This window comes from Trichomycterus rosablanca, chromosome 18 (genome assembly GCF_030014385.1).
Source record: "Trichomycterus rosablanca isolate fTriRos1 chromosome 18, fTriRos1.hap1, whole genome shotgun sequence".
NCBI classification, from domain to species: domain Eukaryota; kingdom Metazoa; phylum Chordata; class Actinopteri; order Siluriformes; family Trichomycteridae; genus Trichomycterus; species Trichomycterus rosablanca.
The window spans coordinates 6620381-6635841 of record NC_086005.1 but is presented as its reverse complement, the minus strand read 5'-3'; the positions used below and the strand labels follow the sequence as shown (position 1 = coordinate 6635841).

The window sequence follows — 15461 nt, the reverse complement described above, 5'->3', positions numbered from 1 at the left end:
AACAAGACATTTTTGCTGAGATGCAGATGATAGTCAAAAAAATCATTAACAATCCACCAGAAAAAGACACTACATATAGTTTTTTCCCTCATCTAATTTACTGTTATTGTGCTATCTAGTCTGACACCAATTTAAAACGTGAAATTCGTGAAATGTAAAGAAACCCATGCTGACTCTGACACCTTTTAAACTCTGTGTTTTCATTTTAAATTAATTGTGGGGGGATTAATACTGGGCTCGAAGATCTTACTCATCTGGTAATTCTGACTTATTTGATAGTTCCAGCCACACATTAGGGCATTTGGGTGCCCCAATGACCCGTGTAGCCAATTTAAAGCCCTGTCTAATCCTTACCACACACGTCTGAACACAAGCTAAGCCCCTTTCACATTTAAGACCTGGGATGCTTTTGTTAAAACCTTCACCAGTAGTATTCCAGATTTGTGGAATTTGGAAGCCTTCAGACAGCAATTTCCCAGGTTCCACCCATTCACGTTCATTTGTGATGTAACCCCACATAAACAGAATTGGTGAAGAAACGTTGATTCTTAAAATTTGCATAAAAGTCTTGATTCTGACCTTCCACCCTGATTTCTTATATCCAGTGTAATTACTAGAATCATTTGCCGCTCAGAAGTTAAAAGGTTTTTTTTTATTGTGCCTTCCTTACTTCACCATATTACCACAACACACACATGCTTAATTCTATTACCTCATCACCTGACCTTACATTACCTCTCGGATGACCATGGGTCACTTTAAACAATCAGGCAAACAACTATCACTTCCACCCAGAAAGCAAAGCCTATCCTAGTTCCAGGTACAGATGGCACCAATTGCAATCAAACTGTACGTCATTCATTGAATGCAGAATTGTGTCCCTGACATAAATGGCTGAAAGCTTCTTCATTTCTGAAATTACCAGTAAGTTATCTAGTAAAACTGCATATGTGAATAGTGTTTAAATAACAAAAACTAATGCATTATATCTGATACGCATCATGTAGTAATTTAAAACAGCACAGAGGAAAAGCAACAGAAAAAGTTTAGTCAATGAATAAGCTGAACAGGAAAATGCCTGCAAATAGAAGTGATTTAGGAATAAATCAAGTTGTTTCTCATTGTGCACAAAAATATAAAATCAAACATAAATTCAACGAATTCCATTATGTATGAAATTTGCTGTTCAAACCATCTGTATGGGTTGTTTCATTATGAGAGTAAATGCATTATAGGATATTACAGTGCAAACTGTATTGTAGAATTACACAAAACCAGAACACAGCATATAAAGGTGCTTATTCACTATTGTTGATTTTAAGTGTAAAAGGGGCTGTATCATTAAAACAAGAAAATAAGAGATGTTTGTAAATAAATACTTTACTGGTTCCACCAACACAAAATAGATGTGTATTGTTGCAAGATGTGTTGTCTGAGGCAATTACAGTTTAGTAAAAAATATAATACAGAAACGAGCTGCATCGGCATATTTGGGCATCTGGTCACAGAGCCCTGTAGAGCTGGTTTTTCTTCTGCATTCTGAGCAGACTGATAATAATTTCTTTTTTTTCCCCTTTTCTTTCCCGTTTACATTCAGCGTGGTAGAAAAACATCACTCAGAAATGTTATTTGGTCAGGTACATAGGTGCTGCTATGCAAAACTGATTTCTTGCTTTAAATTGATTTGAATGAAAATCAATTGGCTTGGGTAATCCACTTGGGCAATAAATGCCTGACAGACTAGGATTACTGGGATGCTAATTAAATACACAGAATGATGTGTAAAGTGGAATTTTAGATTTACTAGCACACAGATCATTTCATTTATAAAGAGTAAATTAGATAAAACATTGTGACTTCACAGGTTACTGTGACTATGTTCTGGGTCTGTGTGTAATGAGCTACTGGCACATGGTCTATTAGTTGTGCATGTTTTAAACCAATAAAATTGTTTAAGGTAGCCCACATGAATGGAAAAAGTTGTCTGTCATTTAGCATTGGCTGAATAAAGTAATTAGAATGGGCTTAAAAGCTCCATGGAGATTAGCAAAACATGTAGAAGCTTATTCAGGGTTTAAAATGTTATAAGCAGAACTTTGTAGTCAATGCAGAATTTAACAGGCATCTAATGTTAACCATATAAGGTAATGTGATAAAAATGCATTTGCTTGGGAAGAACACAAATTGCAGCATTTAAAAACTCTCTAAAGCTTACTTAAATGAACTACAGACATTCAGCTAGCAAGACAATGCAATAGTTTAAACTAATGGTTGTAAAAGTATGCAATAGATGAAGCCTTGCTAAAAACACAGCCATGGGTATTTAACGCTGAACTGACCTGTATGCTAAATGAACTGAATTTGGACTCAAAGCCAAAGGTACCTTTTACGTCTAATAACATTACAGTTTTACTTTTGTACTAGTAAAGGTATTGGCAGGTTCTTTAAAAAAAAGCATGTAGTTCACCTAGTAAGTACTAGCTTTAACATCAGCACTTTAATAGTAGAAGAGTTGTCAAAGATACCAAAAAATGCCAACCTGGTACACATTGGCAGAACTGTAAAGGGGGCTGGTAAAGGAATGTCACCCCTTAACCTTCATGTAATGTTTATTAGCTTGAGACACAGGACATACAGTGTATCACAAAAGTGAGTACACCCCTCACATTTCTGCAGATATTTAAGTATATCTTTTCATGGGACAACACTGACAAAATGACACTTTGACACAATGAAAAGTAGTCTGTGTGCAGCTTATATAACAGTGTAAATTTATTCTTCCCTCAAAATAACTCAATATACAGCCATTAATGTCTAAACCACCGGCAACAAAAGTGAGTACACCCCTAAGAGACTACACCCCTAAATGTCCAAATTGAGCACTGCTTGTCATTTTCCCTCCAAAGTGTCATGTGATTTGTTAGTGTTACTAGGTCTCAGGTGTGCATAGGGAGCAGGTGTGTTCAATTTAGTAGTACAGCTCTCACACTCTCTCATACTGGTCACTGAAAGTTCCAACATGGCACCTCATGGCAAAGAACTCTCTGAGGATCTTAAAAGACGAATTGTTGCGCTACATGAAGATGGCCAAGGCTACAAGAAGATTGCCAACACCCTGAAACTGAGCTGCAGCACAGTGGCCAAGATCATCCAGCGTTTTAAAAGAGCAGGGTCCACTCAGAACAGACCTCGCGTTGGTCGTCCAAAGAAGCTGAGTGCACGTGCTCAGCGTCACATCCAACTGCTGTCTTTGAAAGATAGGCGCAGGAGTGCTGTCAGCATTGCTGCAGAGATTGAAAAGGTGGGGGGTCAGCCTGTCAGTGCTCAGACCATACGCCGCACACTACATCAAATTGGTCTGCATGGCTGTCACCCCAGAAGGAAGCCTCTTCTGAAGTCTCTACACAAGAAAGCCCACAAACAGTTTGCTGAAGACATGTCAACAAAGGACATGGATTACTGGAACCATGTCCTATGGTCTGATGAGACCAAGATTAATTTGTTTGGTTCAGATGGTCTCAAGCATGTGTGGCGGCAATCAGGTGAGGAGTACAAAGATAAGTGTGTCATGCCTACAGTCAAGCATGGTGGTGGGAATGCCATGGTCTGGGGCTGCATGAGTGCAGCAGGTGTTGTGGAGTTACATTTCATTGAGGGACACATGAACTCCAATATGTACTGTGAAATACTGAAGCAGAGCATGATCCCCTCCCTCCGGAAACTGGGTCGCAGGGCAGTGTTCCAGCATGATAATGACCCCAAACACACCTCTAAGACGACCACTGCTTTATTGAAGAGGCTGAGGGTAAAGGTGATGGACTGGCCAAGCATGTCTCCAGACCTAAACCCAATAGAACATCTTTGGGGCATCCTCAAGCGGAAGGTGGAGGAGCGCAAAGTCTCGAATATCCGCCAGCTCCGTGATGTCGTCATGGAGGAGTGGAAAAGCATTCCAGTGGCAACCTGTGAAGCTCTGGTAAACTCCATGCCCAGGAGAGTTAAGGCAGTTCTGGGAAATAATGGTGGCCACACAAAATATTGACACTTCAGGAACTTTCACTAAGGGGTGTACTCACTTTTGTTGCCGGTGGTTTAGACATTAATGGCTGTATATTGAGTTATTTTGAGGGAAGAATAAATTTACACTGTTATATAAGCTGCACACAGACTACTTTTCATTGTGTCAAAGTGTCATTTTGTCAGTGTTGTCCCATGAAAAGATATACTTAAATATCTGCAGAAATGTGAGGGGTGTACTCACTTTTGTGATACACTGTACATGTGTATAAGACATGAGAGCCATGATTATTTCACATTCAGTTCCTTCTAGATCTCGTCTGAATCACAGAAAAAATCACCTGAATGTTTATAGGTCCTGACCACATGGCAGCCAAAAGTGAGGGGAGATCACTTTCCCAAGCAGTGGTGCAAACTGATATATACACAAGAGGCTAGTCTGGCTAGTCTAGCAGATTACTTCAGTACAATCCACCACTTAAACAACTAAATCAAACAAATCAAAGGTGGAGCTCACCTGGCCTAATTAGGTGGTACTAAATACAGAATGAGCCAGTCATGAAACCCTTTTGGTGAGTCAATTTAATATAATTTATGAAGACCGAAGTTACTCCCATGTCTGCTTTCAATTAGCATGACCTTGGAATTCGGACTACCAAATTCTCAGAAAAGTGCTTTTACACAGCAGTGAAACTTTAGCCAGGTGATTGCAGAAATAAAAGTGACTGGAGACTGAAAGCTGGACACTGGGAACACTTACTCTTGGTTTGCTGCATAATTTTTGTCTGGGATGAGTTATACATGATCGCATAGGTAGGTCTGGGAAGAATAAACAACGTAGCGAGCCAGTAAAGAGGAACACGAGGAAACTTCTCAACAATAGCCTGGCCCTGCTTTTAAAGTTCACTAATTTCTTAGGAGAATAGAGTTTGTACAGTCCATTTGCTTTACCTAAATGAGATCCATTCATCCATTTAATAACTTGCAAAATAACCCTGCCGTACCTCCAGGCTGTACATAGGAAAAGTGTTCCCTAAAGCTCTCTGTGCTGCCTGGTGGGGGGGAAGCTATTAAGTTACTTTACATTAACAGCAGCTTCCCACAGACTCACTTGAAATAAAGAACAAATCTACAGATTTTGTACTACTCATACATGAATCATTTGTGATTAATTTTCTTTCAATAACACCATGAATTTGGAGCTAAAACAAAGAACTTAATCCTAAATCCAGTCTTAAACATGGGGGCTATATAACTTCCTGAAGAAATAATACTAAAATAAAATAATTATAAACCAAAACTCAAGATTCACTGGAGAGAAGAAAAAAGCTAACGAGTAGTTTTTTTTTTTATAAAATGCATGATATTCACAAAGTGTTGTTCTTTTCAATTGCCTAATGTTACTGCACTTAATTATTGCACAAAAACATGACATTCAACAAAGAACACTTGAGGAAAGCCACAGATTTTGTAAAACAGAACTTTTTTTTTTCTATTCAACACAGCATCCTTTGTTAAATAAATAAAAAATAATAAGCTAGTTATGCTAACTGACCACAGCCAGGCTTGATTTCAGCCAGCCTTAAAAATATCACACACAATAAACCTTTCTATTAACCCTACAGAAACACCATGTTACAACCTAAGGAGATTCAATAAACCTGCACAAAATAATCAGCTAACAGTTATCAAGCTGCTTCTAAGCCTCTAGGGCTCTGCTGAACCACAGTAGGAGACATTAAATAAACAAAGATTAAAGCAGTCATAAATCTAACCAGAAGTGAAATGATGGCTAAAATTCTCTCAAGATCTCAGTGAAGTCACAAAGGTATCCTAAAATAAAACTAAAAACATTATTTATAGAACTGATGTAGCATTATCTAATATTGGTGTTCAAGACTCCACAACAAAAAAATCGCATTCATGGAAGGGCAGCAAAGAGAAAATCACTTCCAATCACCATTTGCCAAAAAAAAAAAGCCCACGGATGATTCTCGAAGCTTCAGAACTATTTCATAAATGGATGAATCTGTTTTGTCTAGCTAAAGCAAATGCAGAAGTTTGTATTTGTTGCCTGTCCCCTCAACATGTATTGTGATTACGGCCTTGATTCAAAGGCTTCAAACATCTCTGTAAATCTATCCAAACAGCACAGAAACATCAGCACCAGGTTGCTCTGTACAAGTGCTGCTTCCTGTCAATAGCACTTTGTGTACACTTAGAGTAATGTAAAATTGGATTACATGCTACTCCCCATGAAATGGTAGGCCTGTGATGAATACTATCAGAAAATGGAAGGGTTGTCCCTTTCCTCCATGCACAACTCACATAATAGAGGTTATCTAGCTCATTTCCAAATCTCTTATACTACACAGATCAGGAATCACTAAGCTGTTTGAGTAAAGACTCTTTAAAAGATTGCCTTCTCATTCAATTAGCCAGGGTAACCTTAAAATCAACCCTTTCAAAAATCTATTAATCCGCTTCACTGTTTTACCTGATAAGCCTCTTTTTCCTCCACTACCATGTGACATGCATTGATGCTCGGTATAGGTTTCAATTTAAGAGCAATAAAAGTTGTAGATTCCAGGTCAGCGACCATTAGAAAAGAAATGTGTGAGAATTGCTTTGGTGAATAAATTTAATAATAGCTTATTGATAGGGCAGTGGCTAGGGTACAATGGACGAACAGTCAGATTGGGTGGGTGGCAAAGCAAAATAAAGACTAGATAACTACTGCGAGGGCGGCACGGTGGCGCAGTGAGTATAGTGTTGTCGCCTCACAGCTAGAAGAGCCTGGGTTTGATTCCCCAATCAGTTAACTTTGATCCTGTCTGCATGTTTTCCCGGTGTCTGCGATGTTTTTCTACGGGTGCTCCAGTTTCCTACCATAAGTCTAAAAGTTGCCTTAAGTGTGTGTGTGTGTGTGTGTTTACCATGTGATGTACTGGCAACATGTGCATGGTGTTTCCCGCCTTTTCACCCAATGAATGCATTGACAGAATAAAATAACTGAAATGGGCTCAATTGCTTTAGGAGTTAAGCAAGATATGCAGAAGCTAAACAATTCAGGGTTTACAAGTCACATGCAGAACTTTGTAGTCAACACAGGATTTAACAGGCAGAAAATGACAACTAAAAAAGACTTGGGTAATTAGAGCAGGTTCATGAACCTGAGTCACTTACTATGAATCACTTAATGTAAATCAACTAAATGAAACTAATTTCAACTAGAAATTAAATAAACTACTGGTTACACTTATTGGCCTTGTCATTAGGAACACACATTGTAAGCACACACTTTAGGTGTAAGGTTAGAGACTAGATTTTTTTAATTAAAGCACAGTGTGTATTTTTGTCGGTGCTCTATTTTCCTCCCAGCATTGACACTGTGGTGTGTAAAAATTCCAACACCTGCTGCACCTGATAGACTTATACCAGTACAACACTGAGAATAATCCACCACGTTACTAACATCTGGTGAGTGAAAGGATTCTAAAAGGATTCTAAAGGATTTTAAAGTCCCTTTATATTGATGCACAAGGTAGAGAGGAGGGAGAAAGTGTACAAAGCAACAGATGGGTCATCGTACCCGTATGGTAGGTCAGGCTTACAAAATGGCCTATGAGTTTACACGCAAGATAGGTGAATGTAGTGAATTGTCTGATAAGTGTAAATGTATTATTTTTGAAATATTCATGTCTTTATAGAACAGGAAAGGGCCTTCCCTAAACTTTCAGCCTTGCTGAAAATGTGGAGGCATTCAATTTCTTTTATATAATTGATTTATTACACCACTTAGCAATTGCTGTGGCTGAAACACATGAATTCAAAAATAAGAAAGGGTGTTTTGTACATACTTTTTTTCTTTTGATACTTCTCATCTAAAAATATCCCTAAAATAACACCATTCATTTTCACCTCTCCTTTACTAAATTCTCACCATTATCCTGCTGTTCATGTTAGCCAAGAGTTTCTGTAACTGTGAGATGTGGTGTTGACTCCCAAACCGCACACACCCAACACATGCACCACACGCTTCCTGTACGTACCTTATGCTTCATTTTCTTAATTGGCTGAATGACTCTGCAGATCAGCAGTGGCTCAGAATTTCAAGCCATCTGCACAGAGCAGAAGTCCAGATGCTTGGGTGTTTAACACAGCTGACTATCAACAGTTAAGCAAACAAAAGTGATGTGTTTGCACCCATAATTATCACTATAAGCTGCAGTTATCTTTAGTTTCCAAAGTTGTATTGGTAGACCCTGATTGTCAAAAAATAAAATAAAAAATGCAACCTGAAGGCTAAGAACGTACATAACACATTTAGGCACGCAAGATCAATTGTGCCTGTTGTTTTAAAATGTGTTTAGACTATTCATAACGTAACATAAGAGCAAACCGCATTACAAATGGGGATTCCTTTTGCAGCAAGGGGATGCTTTAGTGGTGTTTGTATTTTTCTATGCTCAGAGGGGCGGCACGGTGGCTAAGTGGGTAGCACTGTCGCCTCACAGCAAGAAGGTCCTGGGTTCGACTTCCAGGTGGGGAGGTCCAGGTCCTTTCTGTGTGGAGTTTGCATGTTCTCCCCGTGTCTGTGTGGGTTTACTCCGGGAGATCCGGTTTCCTCCCACAGTCCAAAGACATGCAAGTGATGTGAATTGGAGATACTAAATTGTCCAGGACTGTGTTTGATATAACCTTGTGTGAACTGATGAACCTTGTGTGATGAGTTACTACCGTTTCTGTCATGAATGTAACCAAAGTGTAAAACATGACGTTACAATCCTAACAAACAAACAATGCTCAGAGATTGAGTGTGTATCTCTGTGTCATGGTAACACAGTAATAGCCAGAGCTACTTCAGCAATACAAACATATTTATGACTATCATCTTTGCATTCTCATTTTTGTATTCTCTAACAAACTGCATCAAAATTTTGCATATTAGCAAAATCAGCCTGGCAACCTGACTGTACTTAAGTAATGTATATAAAATAACAGAAATCAAAGTTATTATGGCTAGTATTTCCTGTAAGTCTTACACAATGCATCTGTTAGGGAACTACAGTCTTTAAGAATTTTTTTTCCAAACCACATCCACGTTTTACAACGTAAAAAAACAAAATGCTCAACATATACTAATAATACAGTGATACAATTTCTAGTACAGGTGTGTATAACTGTGTTAAGTCCTGATCTTGCACATGGGTTAAGTCCTGATCTTGCACAGTACTGGGTTTGTTTATACCTCATCATGTGCAAGAAAAGTTTCAGGCATGACAAAAAAGCAGTAAATAAATGTGAATTCTCTGCTGCCAATTAAGCCTACAGAAAATGTTTTTAAGACTTTTTAGGAACACTTGTGTATGTTTATCTCCCTGTGGGATCTTAATTGGTTAGCATTTTCTTTTCGACAGCAGATTTTTTTTTGACTGATGCATCAGAAAAATAAAGCTTAATAAACTCACACTTAGGTTTTACTATATTTATCAATGCCCATATCTGTCTAAGCATAACTGGCCCAATCTTAAGTTTTCTAGTATTTACAGAAAGGGACAGTTTTAATCTATTTTAATCGTCTGATATTTAAATAGTCATCAACATCTGCAACAGTTCATGAAGATGTGTTACCGGGGTCATAGCTGGGCTGACTGATCCTGGGTGGCTGCATGTAGAGACATCAAACACAGCAAAGAGCAAAGTTCTGGTCTCTTCTGCATGTTGTTTTCATTCCAAGATCATGAAACAAAAAAAATTAAACCACTTAATTGTGTGCATCTTCTTCCACATAGATCACATGGCTACAAAATCATTGCTACATTTTATTGTCATTATTAATTAAACATTGTCTTGAAGCATATATAAAATGAAGTAAACATACAAATGTACACGACATTTGTTACAAACCAGAAACTATTTTAAAATAACAGTACTGCAAACTCACTGAATCGGAGTCTGAATCACCATATTTGAATCAATGAATCTGAATCACTTAGTATGAATCACTGAATCTGAATCACTTAGTATGGATCACTGAATTTGAATCAACGAAACAACAAACTTCTACTACTTTTTCAACGAGAAAGTAATATAAATATTTGATATTATTTACACATAATTACAAAATCTGTATATGAACACGTTACTAAAGAATACTACTAATAGCATTAGCGCATTAGCCTACATTACTTGAATCGGTTAGTTGACTAATTAATAACTTTTTAATGGACTTCATTACTCTTAAACAATTTAATGAAATGTAACAACCTTTTAACAATCCTAATATTCAAATTTTACAGAGTATTTTAGACTTTTAGAGATGATTACATACCTGCATATAGAGACCATCAAACACAGTTCAGTGTGTAACGGTCTAATCTGAATATTCTAGAACCGCCTCCCCTATTTGCATGGCTAAGCGCCCCTACAGGCTGTGCAGTGTATGAACACGTCTCCAAAACCTAGCACTGTCCTATACCGCTAGCTGTAATAAGTATAAAAATACAAGATGGATTCTCACTAAAAGTACTTACAGGTTTAACAGTCAGGGGAACTATTTATTATTGTTTATTATTAGGATTTTAAAGTCATGTTTTACACACTTTGGTTAAATTCATGACAGAATCAGTATTACTGGTTACACAAGATTCATCTGTTCACAAGTTCAATGTCAAGCACCGTCATGGACAATTTAGTATCTCCAATTCACCTCACCTGTCTTTGGACAGAGGACGGATGGAGTTTGCAGATCAATTTGCTTGCGGTAGGCATTTCAATGCAGTTATCACACTTGCACCAGCTGGTGTTGCCCACCCTATCCACACCTTGGGGATCCGATGGCGCCGCAACAACATGGTGGCGAGCCAGAGTAAAAGCATAATTTAGTACAAAACATAAATCTTTGTACTAAATTATACTGCTGTTCCAGGGAGATGGAAGATGGAGAAATAGTGAAAGGACATTGGCAAACACAAGCCTCATTTTCAGAGAAGTTGGGACATTTTGTAAAATGCAATAAACACAATCTATGATTTGGTCATTTTGTTGAACCTTTGGTTGAACTGGTTAATGGTGAGTATTATGAGTGTTATGGCCTACAAATTTAAGATTGACGTTCACTTTAATGTGAATTGTCAATCACTTTAAAAGAACATTCCACAAACGTTCTGTCGTACATGTGAAAGGATTCTGGGAATCTGGTGAATTCTCAGTCCATGTAGGCCAAGGCCAGAAATCATTGTTGAATGTGTGTGACTTTCAGATGGCATTGCCTTCACATTCACAAAATCCTGTTAAGTTGGTGAGTGAAAACGTTGGAAATCTTTTTTGTACCTTTCTCATTTAATTAATGGTTCAAGAGAATGAACAAATCAAGATATTTTTTAATTGCATGTACAAATGTTCTAACTTTCTGGAAAGATGAGTTGTAAATGGGTAAAGAAAATAAAAGCACCACGTATGAAAACTAGGATCAAGAGTATTAATGTAACATAATATATTACAGTACAATATAATATTATATTACAGACCATACTCAGTAACAACTAGCTGTATTTAAATATACTGTACTGTATGTAATATGAAAGTATTAACTGTAGATTTTCACAAGCTTTTCACCATTTTAAATGGTGCATTGCTGTTTTTTTGGCATTTGTATAGCGCCATGCATTAGTGTTGGACTTCTGCATGACCCCTGGTTTTTAACACAACAGCTTGTAGCCAGATGTGGAAGGCTGTGCACAGTAACTGGAAGCCAAATAGCCAGTGCATGTGAAAGCAGAATGAAAAGAATGTGTAGAAATCCTGCAAAATATCCTTACAATAATAATTACATATCATTTTAATATCTCTTTTAAAGTATTTGTTGAATGTTTAAATAGTTACTGGCTTTATATAAGCCTGTTATACTGGTGGCCAGATCTGTTTAAAATCAGTTGCATGCGTAAAGTACAACATAAGGCCACACTCATTGCTCACATGAATACACCTATAATAAAATAAATTATATGCTTTCAACTTTGTGGCGACAGACTAGGGAAGGCCCTTTCTTGTTCCACACTGGCTGTGCTCCAGTGCTCAAAGCAAGGTCCATAAAGACACGATTTGACTAGTTTGGTGAGTTTTGGCCTGCAAAAGCCCTGACCTTCACCTTTGGGATGAATTGAAATGCTGATTGTATACCAGATCTTATCATCCAACATCAGTATCTGACCTGACAAATGTCCTTTGACTGAATGGGTACAGATACACTCAAACACACTTAACTTTTTTTTCAAAAGTCTTTCCAGATTAGCGGAGGCTGTTATAGCTGCAGAAAGCATGTCAACTCTATAATAATGCCCATGGTGTTGGAATGAGGGTTTTCTTTTGGTGTTCAAGCAGAAGTAATGATCTCCTACTTTGCTTGCCATGTGTTTACAATTTTACAAAAATAAATCACTTAAAGGTACAAAACTTTAATGGTAGGTCATTTTAATGACAGGGCTGACATTTGTAAATGTATTTTAATTTTTTTGTGGGTGGTACTGCAGCAACATGTATTGTTGCAGGTGGGATGCACCGTATTTAAATCCAGTATAGAGTCAGTGACATATATAAAATCCTCCTGGAACTGGATCAAAGGCTTATCACCTGATTTTGGAGTGTGTCTGGGTATTTGTGCTCATTCAGTCAAAACTGTATTTGTGAGGTCAGTCGCTGATGTCGGATTAAAGAACCTGGCTTACAATTGACTTTTCATTTCAGTGCAAAAGTATCCAGTGGGATTGAGGTCGGGGCTCTGTGCAAACCACTGGAGGTTCTTCAGACTTATCTTTTTAAACCAGGTCTTTATGGATGTTGCTTTGTGCACATAGCACAATTATGCTAAAACAGAAAAGGGCTGCCACAAAATTTAGAACACATATAATTTATTTTACATGATTGATATTTTACATCTTATAAATGCCCGCACTTTTCCATCCATGTTTCATTACATTTCATTTGGTTTTATTTTAATATTTTGCCATCGCTTTATCCTGGTCATGATCGTGGTGGGTTAGGTTTACCCATAATCAGTGTGCGCAATGCAGTAACTCACTCCGCTCAGGATGTCACCTCTCCCCCAGACTGTCTGTATGTAGACACCTGACCAGTCAGTAGCACTACTGAGGATTTAAACAGTAGATCCCAGCAGTTGTGGGCTAGCATAATTTACCGCTGCGCCACCCAAGCGCCCGATACATTACATTCAAGTACAATTAACATATGGCAACATTATGCCCCCAGCACACACTCCTGTGGTTTGCGGGGACAGCTGTGCTAGAGGCGGATAAAATTCGACAACGTTAACGCTACCACATTAAACCTGGACCACCAGGCTTCCTCTCACTGTGGTAACCAGCTCACAAATATCATTGCCACTGCTGCGGCTAAACACACATCCCACCGAATGAATCCCTCCATGCTCACTGCGGCCCCCCAGCCAGATCAACCAAACCAGAACATTCAGCTGGAAGACACGCCCGTTCACCAAACTGCCGTCAGGTTCAAATGCTTTATACAGATATACAGGTGGTTTTATTTACCAGAAAGATCATCAGTCTGTTAATTAAAAGCTTCGGCTCTTGACATACACCATGAGCGTAAATGACAGAGCTGCTGGATGCTCATGTTAGACACTTCCGCATGAGATGAATCCTGCTTCCTCTGGGAAAATATTTGTCCAGGGTGGCATATGTTTAGCAGGGGTTAGCAGCAGGTTTTCACACACAAGTAAACAAGCTGCCAAGCGTAAGAAGCAATGTGTGCATGCCTGTCGCACACCGGTGCTACCAACTGCAAAACAGAAATTCTAGCTAATGTATATATGCACTCAGTTGGTAGTTTGTCAGGTGATGATCTTGTACTTACAGCTGCTGTCCATTTTCACAGATAAATGTATGCTTTATACCTACAAAGTCACAGTAGCTCATCTGATGCTCTAACTAATTTAAATGTCAGTCCATCTTTACCTCACCCATAAGTGGAAAAGGACCACCAAGGTCCCACCACTGAGCTATTATTATTAGGGTTGTGGATCCTTCTCTGAATAGCAAAAACAGCAACATGATACCTGAGATGGACATACTTTGTACACATGGGCACAGCTATGGTGAAAAGAACAATCCCCAAACTGTTGCCACAGTTGGAAGCATATGATTTATTTGACATTATTGATTTTATACACGTGTTAACAATAGGAATGGCTGAAATACAGAAAGGGGTGTCCACATACTTTCGGCCACTATTCTATATGTAAAGTTGCATTTGTATAAGTTAAAGGTATAATATTAATAAAAGTACATGTCTACAGGCAGCAACTGTACACATGCAATGGCCAACCACTTTGGAAAGGGGAGAGTCTGTGAGACCCCGTCTCTGTCACATCTACGTGGGTGCCCAGTTGGTCAAGGGCATAGCTGAGATTTAAACTTGAAAGTTTACCAGTGGTGATGGGCTAGCGCATTAGACTTAAGCCTCAGCAGTAACATTAAAATCTATTTTTAAGGTGTTAACCAACAGAGACTGTTATTATTCAAATATTTATACATTTTATGTGGCAAAGTAAGCAATCATTCCTTTTGTATTATGTTTCCTAATCCACTGAACCTGGAGAGTAAATTCTGCAAAGCGTGTGCCTGTGTTTGCTGGTAGTCCATTCAGGGACAAAGGAGTCCTTGTTTAACAGCTGATGAAAGAATACTAAGATTATCAAATCGATTTGCTTGCCGGCTCATTGCTAATCTAGAAAAGAGTGAAATGATGAGGGAGAGGGTAGCACTCATCACTATGCATTACGTTCCCCGAGGCCTCCCTAGTGTCCGGCGTGTACCAGCTTTGTGCAGTGTATCATTGAGAGAGCATTTAGCACTGCTGGCTCAACAGACAAAAAAAGCTGTGTTTAATTAATCAGAAGACTGTTATGCTAATGATCAGAGAGAAAGTGCAGCCATGTGTAGTAATCTATAATATTAGAAAATCTTTGTATAAAGGACACTAAGCATTGTTACTGGGCCAGTGCATTCAGAATAAACAGACACTTCATCCATATCAAATTAAATCTGGCACCTTTGGGCACATTTATGTCAGTTTTCCACTTGACAGCATGATTCAGTGTGATATGATTACTAATTTGAGTCCAAAACAATGAATACCCTGCTCAAGTAGTCGTGTCTGATTTTCAGCGTACAAAAGGACAAGTGACAGGGGGAGGAACTCTCTTTAGGTTGTGGGGTGATGGATTAGTAAACCAGTAGTGGCTTATCAACACACACTGCACATATGCAACTGCCCAATCAGTGATCATGTACTGCATAAAATTCATAGATTTTTTTTCACTCAACATAAATTTCAGCTCAAATATTTTTTTGGTGCTTGATTCCCTTCTGGTTCCTGAGAATAATCGTTTGTTGAGCTGCTGT

The 15461-nt window shown here is 38.4% G+C and overlaps 1 protein-coding gene across 2 annotated transcripts in view; it reads right to left on the bottom strand.

The window, feature by feature from the left end:
* cntfr (ciliary neurotrophic factor receptor) overlaps positions 1 to 10409 on the bottom strand; it is a 323782-nt gene extending 313373 nt beyond the window's left edge. For both annotated transcript variants that reach the window (XM_063014160.1, XM_063014161.1), the window contains exons 1-2: positions 10352 to 10409; positions 9652 to 9734 (exon numbers count right to left, since the gene is read on the bottom strand). The gene's annotated coding sequence lies outside the window, so the exon portion shown is untranslated. The remainder of the gene's footprint in view (positions 1 to 9651; positions 9735 to 10351) is intronic.
* Positions 10410 to 15461: the final 5052 nt, after the last annotated feature.